At 34.0% G+C, this 11,468-nt stretch overlaps 1 non-coding gene across 1 annotated transcript; it reads right to left on the bottom strand.

Annotated features, from left to right (window-relative positions):
• Nucleotides 1-6,070: 6,070 nt before the first annotated feature.
• LOC140962220 (small nucleolar RNA R71) lies at nt 6,071-6,181 on the bottom strand. Its single transcript, XR_012172499.1, has one exon. It is a non-coding gene; the product is annotated as a small nucleolar RNA R71 (small nucleolar RNA).
• Between the last annotated feature and the right edge of the window lie 5,287 nt (nt 6,182-11,468).

The following is an 11,468-nucleotide window of genomic DNA, read 5'->3' as shown; positions in this document are numbered from 1 at the left end:
CGGATTTTACATCCAACCGGACTCTCCAACTGCTAAAGTGTATGGCCGGATTTTTCGATTTGGATTATTTGAGTATCAAACTGGACATTCCTATAGCCCAAACAGATTCTAAAAGAATTAGTGCAATTAGTCTTCGCAATGAACTTCAAAAAGCTCAAAGCAATCATACCTACCATCTTGTTAGTTTTGGAGGATCTTTTTGACCAATCATACACAAAAAACAAGGCTATCAAAATATCATAATTTCTCCCAATAACACAAGGAATCGTTGCAGTCGTTATCTCTTTTCATATCCATTTTTTAGAGCCGTTAGTTTCCATATTTTTCAAGGCGCCAATAATCACCACTACAAGAAAAAAGGCCTACGACAACGGTTTTTCTCTATTGTTGTAGGTCTTTTAAAACTGTTGTTAAAGTTCCTGTAGTTAAAGGATGCGCTCAAAGACAACGGTATTTATCTGTTGTTGAAGCTACAATTTGCGACGATTTTTAACAAATCATCGCAAATATATCGCGACGGAGTTTTGTTAAACCGTCGCTAACATTAGCGACGGTTCCGAAATGAAATTAGTGACGGTTATTTCATGATTTCCGTCGCTAATATTTTCAGTAAAATAAAAAAAAATTTACTTTTAACAATTTAATAATTCTAAAAAAAACTTGTAATTTGAATAGACTAAGATCTTAACTAAAACATAAAAATTTAACAAAAAATAAAACAAAAAAATTTACATAAATAAGCGGGGGTTTCAAAAACTTGGAACAATTTTTTAAAATTACCGAAACTAAAATTATGTAAGAAAAATTTTAAGTGTTGTGAAGTTGTGTATTTTAAAATCGACTGAATGAGCGGGTATTTATAGAAGAGTTGCGACGGGTGTTGTTTAAACCTTCGCTAATAGCGACGGTTTATTAATAAACTGTCGGAAATTTATAATTTGAGACAGTGTTTTCTAAACCGTCGCTAAGTTTAGCGACGGTTGTGCTAACACCGTCGCTAAAATTAGCGACAGTGTAATAACAACCGTCACTAATTAAAAACATGCGACGGATTTATTTAAAATCGTCGCTAAATATAGCGACAGATAATATACCATCGCTATATATAGCGAGCGACGGTTTTAGGACAAACCGTCGCTATTTTTAAATTAGCGACGATTTACATAAAACCGTCGCTAACTATAGCGACGGTGTCAGCAAAAACGTCGCTAAATACGTTTTACATCACCTTTTTCCACAACGGTTTATTGTCGATTGTCCCAAAAAATACGCTAATAGACAACATTTCTATAAACCGTTTTCTTTGACCCTAAAAAACGTTCAAATGACAACGGTTTTACAAAACCGTTGTCATTGACTCAAAAAACCGTTGTCTTTGACACCAAAAAGACAACGGTTTTTATAAAACCGTTGTCTTTTGCTTAAAAAACACACCTACGACAACGGTTTTCCCTAAACCCGTTGTCAAAAAGCATACGACAACGGTTTTAGTAAAAACCGTTGTCGTAGGTGTGTTGTTGATCTTAATTTTTCTTGTAGTGCACATTGATTTTATTTTTTAATATGGTAGGAAACAATTGAGATTCACAGGGTTTTGTGGCAATCCAGTTTCAACACTTCGAAAGTATTCGTGGCAGTTCTTGCGTTACCTTGCCGGTACACATGAACTTCAGTCTTTACTGTGTATAGTTGGAGGTGTTTTAAATGAGAATTTATTCGATTATAAAAATTGGTGGAGCCACTAGACCATAAACTCATATAACAAATTTTTTACATGCTATTGGTGACAGTGGTTGTGTAAGGTCCAGGAAATTTAATTTACGTAACCTGAATGCATGCAATCTAGGAATTTATATAAATTATATGTTTATTTATTTTATGCATTTAATACATAATTATTGCATGATAGGGTTCATTTCACGATTATTTTAAAAATTCACGCATTAGGGTTTCTAGATGCATTTCGCGTTCGATCGAGGAACGGAGACCGGGGAAATATCAAGAAAATTATTTTTATTAATTAATACGAGGTGTTTTAAGTGTATTTTTCAATAAATGGGCATTGTTGGGTATTTTTATCCGCCGGAGCATATTTTTAATCGGTACGCAAATTTTATCAAATCGGAGGACTTTTTAATGGTTCGGGCAATATTTTTAAAAACTTACCTAAACAAAATATTTTTCGGGAGTGTGTTTGGGCTTGATGAGAATATTTTTAAGCTTAGTGGGCTCAAGACCCTTTGTAAACTTTTTAAAATATAATTACGGCCCATTAGCATTTTTGTTTACAATTTAATTACTACCCTAAGCACTCCTTAAACCTACTTTTCCCCTAGCAGCCGCAGCAACCCCTCCATCAACCAATCTTTTCACGTAAATTTCAGCAGCAAGGTGCAGCAACTTTCGGCCATTGTTAAATCCTTCAAGAAAACATCTCTCCGCCTTCCCGTTTTATGTCCCACGCGTGTACCTTCAAGATTTTGGTCATAAAATTGATAAGTCATGCTTGTATTTTGGTTTCTCTTCATACACGTCATAAGTATGCTGAATTTAATATATTTGTATGAGAATTTTATGATCTACACCATGCTTACGTTTTTACGAAAAGTTTGACATGAAATTCAGTTCCTTTGCATGTTGCTCACTTTTTTTTGTACCACGTGCAAGGGGGCTGCCAAACCAGGGTCCATAGGGGCTGAACATGTTATTTTTAAAGTTGTGTATATGCTGGAGTCACGATTTTGTCCGTGGTAGTAAGAAGGGCCGATGGTTTGTGTCTTGGTGTTAGGGTTTTGAGTTGGCCAAGTTTAAGAGTTGAGGGTTCGGCCAAGGGGGAACCCAACCAGGTCATGGTACGGTCTAGAGAAGTCCAAACCGAGGCCTAGGGGGGGGGTCTTTAATGGTGGCCTCCGTCTAGGTGGAATTGGGAGTAGTTAGAGTCGGGCTTTGGGCCTCTTCGGGGGTGCTCGGGTGGCTGAGATTCACGACTTGTGTGGGGCTATGACTGTGGGTTCAGTAGGTCCAGTAGGGTCCTAGGGTGGTCTAGGAGAGGTTGGTTAGGAGCTGGTCCATTCAGTCTTGGGTTAGGGGCGAAATTATGGAGGGTAGTGCAACTAGTGTTTTCGAATGGGACTTTGCTGAAAATTCCAGCAGCTTGTGGCCTCATCTTTGTGGGTTTTAGTAGGCTGGAAAATGTGGTTTAGGGGCAGGCAGAATGTATTTTAGGCATGGTTTGAGTTTGGGAAAATTCGGTTTAGTTTCGTGTTGATTCGAGTTAAAACTGGGACCCCGGTCCAAGTTTTAAAACGAATCGGGTAAGTTTTGATATGCGCTCGAGTTTACGTCCAAGGAATACTTTTATTCATGTTTTGGGTTGTTTTAAGGAGTTTGGTAAGCTTCGGGTCGAAATTTAGAGGTCCAAGGGTAAAATTATGATTTTGGGTTTGTTGGGGCAAAATGGTCATTTTGCACCCAGTGTGAGTTTTTTAGTCCTGGCCGCGCCCTGAGCACAATTTTATCATGTTTTTAAATGTTTGTGCGTCATGTTTATGATTTTTATGTAATTACAAAAAATAAGGTGCATGCTTGGTTTCAAAAGAAAATTTATGTATATGCATGTTTTAATTAAGTTGTGAACATGATGACACGGTTGAAGGATGGGATTTTGTTGTGACTAACACGATTATACGAGATATTATGAGCTGAGGCCAAGGCTCAGTGGACGGGTAATGCTGTCGTTGATGTCCCCGCCGTCGGATACCGTGGTTTTATAGATGGATATATCGAATAGGGCTGATACGAAAGTCACAACTAATGAACTGAATTCAATTAAAAGAAAATGTATACGTATATGATGATATGATTAGACATGTTTCGACAGCTTATGATTTTATATGACACGTTTACGTTATGCTTTTAAGTTAATGAAATGTATGTTGATTACAGTATTTTCACCATTGTGTGCTACGTATATGTACTTGCTATTAACGGTGCAGGTGTATTGAGTCTTTAGACTCACAGAACGTGTTTGATGCAGGTAAGCACTTAGCTGAGGGGACTGGAGGTGCTGAACTCTGAGTAGGCCGGGCTGGATCGGCGCGCACGACCCGAGGAGCACACTTTTCCGCATTTCACGATTTCAAGAGCTTTGATTAGACATGATTGATTTTATACGTTTTTATGATACGCTGTTGATTTTAAGGATTTTTACTTGTTTGTTTTATACATGCATGATTGATGGCCGAGTTTGCAATTTTTACATTAAAGTATTTTTCTTTGTCGATTGTTTACGATTAACTTTTAAATGGCATATTTCTCATCCGGGTTGCATGCATGCAAAATATTTAAAGGTTTATTTTCGAAAATGTGAGTTTTTTTAAAATAAAAAAAAATATTTTCGCGTTTTAAGTTAGTAGATGTTTCAAGCTGATTTGATCTATCGTGCAAAAGAGACTCATTTACTCTTTGCAATAAAAGAAAAAAGGAGGATCTTATTTTTGCTCGTTTTGATAGGTTCTTATGCAATGCAGATTGGTAGATGATGTTTCCCGCAGCGGATGTAGTTGATGAAACTTAAAATCAATAATTTATTATATGTTAAAACCTATATTTTAAAATTTAAGTTTCATTAAAATTATAAAATTATGTTATTTTAGTATTGTGTGTTTATATTTAAATGTCTTACTAAATATGTTTTATTTTCAGGTTTTCCACGTGTTGGTAAATAATGATAACTCAAGCTAGAAAAGTCAAATGGAGGTGATTCAAACATGTTTGGAATCCTTGAAAAATTATCTACAACTTTGCAGAAGACATGATTGCCTAAAAAGTTGGTTAAGATGATCAAATTGTGAAAATATCAAAAGGAGGACAAATTTACTTTCACCATGACCAGCATATAGTAAAAAAATTATAAATATTTCAATATTTAACCAAATGAGGTGAACCAAGTGGCCAAATTCATCTACAGACAATTCCCCACATGTTTACTTTATCGCAACTAACTTTTACTTTCCCGCAACTAACTTATTAAATCATATATTTCATTTAGGCAATAGCGTGGCTCTGCCGGTTGTTCTAAATGAAATATAATGATTTAATTTAACATTTATTTTATGCAGTTATATATTTATATAGTTATATATATAATCATAGGTACCATATATAAAATATCGGTGAATTCGGTATTTTCTATAGTGGGAACTATATTATATTAGGTGTGTGTTTAAATATTTTTATTTTCTTGGAACCATTATTTATGGTGGTTTCCTTTGTTTTACTTTTAGTTAAACAATATTGCATAAACCAAGAATAAATCCTCGAGCCTTGACAAAATTTATAATTTGTAAACTTCGTTCTTGCATTTGGTAATCTATAAATTAATAAATTTAAACTTAAAATAACCTCTCTGTGGATCGATCTCGTACTTACGAAATATATTACTTGCAGACAACCTACACTTGGGTGAATTATAATTTAAGTAGTAGCAAGTTTTTGGCGCCGTTGCCGGGGAGGTATAAATTAAGTTTATATTTGTTAATTATGTTTTATTTATAAGTATTGTGTTTTTTTTTTGTATGAGTATTTGGAGTCGAAAAAAAAGTGGTAGACTTATTCGAGTATCTGAAAATAATTTAAACATGGATGATAATTCAAATAATCAAGATAATGATAACAATAATAACAATAATAATAATAATAATCAAGAACATGATCAATTAAGAACACTTAGGCACCATATGAACCCTATTAGAACTAGTGCCCCATCTTGTTTAGTTTTTCCTCCTGATGCATCTAATTTCAACTTTAAACCTCAAATTATTCAACTTTTACCAAATTTTCATGGCTTAGATTCTGAAAATCCATATTTACATCTAAGAGAATTTGAGGAAGTTTGTAACACTTATAATGATCAAAATTGTAGCATGGATATAGTTCGATTAAAGCTTTTCCCTTTTTCTTTAAAAGATAAAGCTAAAACATGGCTACAAAATTTGAGATCAAGTTCAATAAGATCATGGGAAGAAATGCAACAACAATTTCTCAAAAAAAAATTTCCTTCCCATAGAACAAACTCTTTTAAAAGACAAATTACTATTTTTTCTCAAAAACAAGAAGAAACATTTTATCAATGTTGGGATAGATATAAAGAATTAATTAATACATGCCCACATCATGGTTTTGAAATATGGAGAATAGTTTCTCACTTTTATGAAGGTCTAATACCTAAAGATGGGCAAATGATATAATTCATGTGTAATGGAACTTTTGAAGATAAAAACCCAAATGAAGCTATGGAGTATTTGGATTCATTAGCAGAAAATGCTCAAAATTGGGATAATATAGGCACAATAGAACCACCAACAACTAAAATCCATAATTCAATAAATGGGGGTGGTATCTGTAATCTTAAAGATGATATAGATATTCAAGCTAAACTTTCATCTTTAGCAAGAAATATTGAGTCATTATAAATGAAAAAGAGTGGTCAATTAAAAAGTATTCAAGAAATTGTTTGTCATATATGTGAAACACATGATCATGCTACAAAAAATTGTCCAACATTACCTTCATTTAAAGAATGTCTCCATGAACAAGCAAATTATGTTAACAATTATAAAAAACCAATACTAGATCCTTTTTCAACATCATATAATCCTGGATGGAAAAATCATCCTAATTTTTGTTGGAGGAATGATAATAATGCACAACTCTCACAACAATATTTTCAAAATAACCAAAATAATCAAGGTTATATTCTTTATGTTACACCTCCAAGAAAAAAATTTGAAGATGTAATTCATGCATTTATCTAAAATCAAGAATCTATCAATATTCAAACAGTCATTCTATGAGTGATTTGAAAGAAACTCTTGCAAAATTTGCACCTGCACTTAATAGTCATGAAAAAGGAAAATTTTCATCTCAACCTCAACCTAATCCTAAAAATCAAAATCAAGAATTAAAAAATGAAAAAATTGATCAAATAAAATCTGTTATTACCCTTAGAAGTGGTAAAATAGTTAATGATCCATATAGTAATGAAAACAAGGATCATTTAAAATCAAAGAGTAAGGATGATAATCCTGATACTTTTGAGAATGATGATACCTTAAATTCTAAAAATAATATGTTGAATGATAAATCATCTGAAATAGTAAATGAATCAAATAAACCTCCACCATTTCCTCATGCATTAACAAATCATAAAAAACAAAAAAATGATTCTGATATCTATGAAGTTTTTAAACAAGTAAAGATAAATATTCCATTATTAGATGCTATTAAACAAGTACCTTCATATGCAAAATTTTTAAAAGACTTATGTACTGTGAAGAGAAAATTGCATGTGAAGAAGAAAGCATTCTTGGCTGAACAAGTAAGTTCTATTCTTCAAAATAATTCTAGTTTAAAATATAAAGATCCTGGTTGTCCAACAATTTCATGTATTATTGGAGAAAATAAAATTAAAAAAGCTTTGTTAGATTTGGGAGCAAGTGTGAATTTACTTTCTTATTCAGTTTATGAAAAACTTAATTTAGGAGAATTAAAAGCCATTTCTGTTACTCTCTTACTGGCGGATAGGTCAATCAAAATACCTAGAGGTATTGTAGAATATGTGTTGGTTCAAGTTGATAAATTCATATATCCCGTAGATTTTATTGTTCTGGATACACAACCAATAGAAGTACATAATGATATTCCAGTAATATTGGGACGACCATTTCTAGCAACTTCAAATGCTTTAATTAATTGTCAAAATGGAATAATGAAATTGTCTTTTGGAAATATGACTCTAGAACTTAATGTGTTCAATTTATGTAAACAACCAAGTATTAATGAAAATGAATATGATAATAAAATTGAAACAATTGTGGAAGAAAATATACAAGAAGAAAACATAAATTAACAATCTGAAGTTTTTTCAATAGAAAATTTTGAGTCTGAAAATAATTTTAAAGAAGATGAAAATACAAAACTTGAATTAAAAGTTTTACCATTCGAATTGAAATATGTATTTCTTGCTGAAAATAAAACATTTTATGTTGTAATTTTTCAACTCTTCTACCAAATCAAGAAGAAGATTTAATTAAATTACTTAAAAAATATAAAAATGCAATTGGATGGACTTTGAAATATATAAAAGGTATAAATCATTTAATTTGCACACATAAAATTCATTTGGAAGAAAATGCTAAAACATATCAACAACGACAAAGAAGGTTAAATCCACATATGAAAGAAGTTGTTAAGAATGAACTATTAAAACTATTAGACGCTGGAATTATCTATCCAATCTCAGATAGTAAATGGGTAAGTCCAACACAAGTAGTACCTAAAAAGTCAGGCATCACTGTTATAAAAAATGAAAAGGGAGAGTTATTACAAGCTAGGATTCCATCTAGTTGGCGTATGTGTATTGATTATAGAAAATTAAATGATGCATCTAGTTGGCGTATGTGTATTGATATGTCCTCACTCACACGCACCCTAGGAAACTTCCCAGGAGGTCACCCATCCCAAAATTGCCCCAAGTCAAGCACGCTTAACTTTGAAATTCTTATGTAATGAGCTACCGAAAAGAAGATGCACCTTCGTGATATGAGTAGTACATATCAAATCTTTTAAGACCTCTTCAACTGTGCAGTCCATTACATTGAACAGTCTAGGAATCCCTCTCCTTCCAGTGTAAGATCGGTTCATTAATGTTCCCTCCGCCTAGAAGCCTGCCAGGAGCCGCTCATTGTCCGTGCAACCTCATGGCACCGGCGATCACCCCCCGCCCTTTTCGGCCCCGGGCCTCACATGCCCACCAGCTTCCGCTTGGTTCGTCCCCGAACCACACCGTACTAGGAGAGGTCGGCTGTGATACCAACTGAAAAGTCTGCTATTCGTTTTCTTAAAATGTGCTAGAATTTTTTTTCTTTCAAACCTCACATAGCATCCGGCCGAACCATAAAATATTTTTGAACCATTTTAAAATAAAATAATCAACTATATATTTGAGAAATACAGCCAATACTATAATATCTCAAAATCTCTCAAAAGCATAAATAAAAAGTCGTAAAAATCATTACCGTAAATCATAATCATAAATGCGGAAAGCTAGAAGTGCTGGTCCTCGGGTCGTGTGCACCTTCAGTCCAGTCAGGTCAACCATCAAGACCTCCTATAACATTAATATCATAAACACCTGCATCAATCACACCTAGTGAGTCTAAAGACTCAACACACCATAATCTTGATAACAAGTAATAAGTATAAAATCACATGCAACACTGAAAAATATTTGTACTTAAAATATCATTTTCATGAAGATGCATAAACTTTAAACATGAACATTTTCGTAAACATTTTAATGATGCATAATTTTAAAAACATTTTCATGATCCTTTTGCATAAAAATTTTCATAAACATATTCATGTCATCCTCAACATATTCATATACATATTATCATCAACATATATGTATTCCATTTTATTTTCGTTGAATTCAGATCGTTAATTGTGACTTTCGTGTTCATCTACGTCTACGTCTACGTGTTGAGCGATGGATCCATCTACATGTAACCACAGTACTGGGCGGCGGGGACACCAGCAACACTCTCACAGGTCAACTGGGCTTTGGCCTTACGTATTTACATATCATCGTATACATATACATATCCGTATCCAAGGAAACACGATCGTCGGTCTCCCACTGGGACCATAACCCTCACGAAATTTCCAACATATCATCGTATTAGTCACAATTACTTCACTTCCTTCAACGTTTCATATTCTCATCACTTTATAAAATTTAAACATGCATATAACATTTTTATTTTAAACCAAGCATGCAACATGTCTTTCAACGTTATGGTTTCTTCATAAAAATCCATAAACATTTTAAAAGAAACCTTTCAACATATAAAAATCCATAAATCTTTTAAATAAACATTTCAACATCATAGACATTTAAACTATGCATTTAAATCTTAAACATTTAAAATAAACATTTTAACATATTAAATCGTAACCTTATAAAATAACATTTTGACATAATAAATCGTAACATTTAAAATCCATGTCATAAAAATTCAAAAACATTTGAAATAATCATATTAGCACATAAAACTGCATTCAGGACACTGACATGACGTTTACTAATTTCTAGGTGTAAAATGATCGTTTTACCCCTGGACGTAAAATTTTACGTTTTCGACATTTCCTTAATTTTATTGATTCTAACATGTCCTAAATAATTATTTAAGCCTAAATTAATTTTCTCATATTTTTATTTAGCTTAAATCGAGGACTTTTAGTTTTAATCTTCAAATGTAACGTATTAATGAGTTTTAATTCCGAATTAAATCAAGCCTTAATATAAAATTCCCAAATTAAAAAATTAGACTTTTAATAATTATTTATGCTTAAATATAATTTTTCATAATTTTATAAAGCTTAAAACTAGGTGTTTCAATTAACTCGTTAATTAGCGTTTCGTGTGCTGATTAAATCCCGAATAAATCCAAAACTCATTATTTTGATCCCAAATTTTAAAAATAACATTTTTATGATTTATTTTACCCTTCCAAGACATGAGTCACCCCTGTGGACCCATGGATCCAATTTTTCTTCTTAAATTTTTGTTTTTGACACACATACGAACATACCGAGCCATCTCCTAATTTACTCGAGCCACCTTGAGCCAAAACCTAGCCAACCCCCCACCTAGGGACCCTACTGACCAAGCCCAGCCTAAAAAACCAGCCCCTAAGTCGCTCAGACTCTCCTGGCACCAAGCTACAATTCTGCCTGCGTGTGTGTGTGTGCTTCCTTGTATGTCTAGGACTCCTAACCCAACCAGGACTCTCCCAGCCGAGCCACCACCGAACCCACCTGATCTTCATCATCCCTGGACCACACCCAAACCCTACCCAGACTAGCCCCGAGCCCCTAACCCACGCACGAAGCTTCTGTAACCAAGAAACCACCTGCGCGTCCCTTTGCTTCCTGCATGCGTGAGTGTGTTGCTTCGCCTGGACTCTTGCTCGAGCCACCACGAGTCCTGACCCTTCCTACCCCTCTCTTGGCCGTCCCAAGTCATCACCCAGACCACCTAGCCCAGCCCCAACCGAACCACAGCCCCTCGAATCTCTCGACCACCAGAGATAACCCTTCTTTTATATCCCACTAACGATTCATCCGTTTTGATCGTCTAATCAGGTCCACGATCGAAGACTACATTCCTCTCTTGGATTGCACTAGAGTCAAAAGTGATTTGTGTGTTGAGACTGTAGCCTCCAAATTTCCAAAATTTGAAGACGGTGCACCGATGGTGGCAGAAGAACACAAGATGGCTGAAATTTTTTCCCAAGAAATTATGATGGCCGAGACTTGGTTTAGAAAGAGAGGAGGAGTGTTGTGTTGATTTTGTGTGCAATATTTTTCATATGTCTTTTGTGTGACCCCTCATGGTGTATTTA

The sequence above is a fragment of the Primulina huaijiensis genome, chromosome 16 (assembly GCF_012295235.1).
Source record: "Primulina huaijiensis isolate GDHJ02 chromosome 16, ASM1229523v2, whole genome shotgun sequence".
NCBI lineage: Eukaryota > Viridiplantae > Streptophyta > Magnoliopsida > Lamiales > Gesneriaceae > Primulina > Primulina huaijiensis.
The sequence above is the reverse complement of the archived record's forward strand: the minus strand, read 5'-3'. Positions and strand labels throughout refer to the sequence as shown.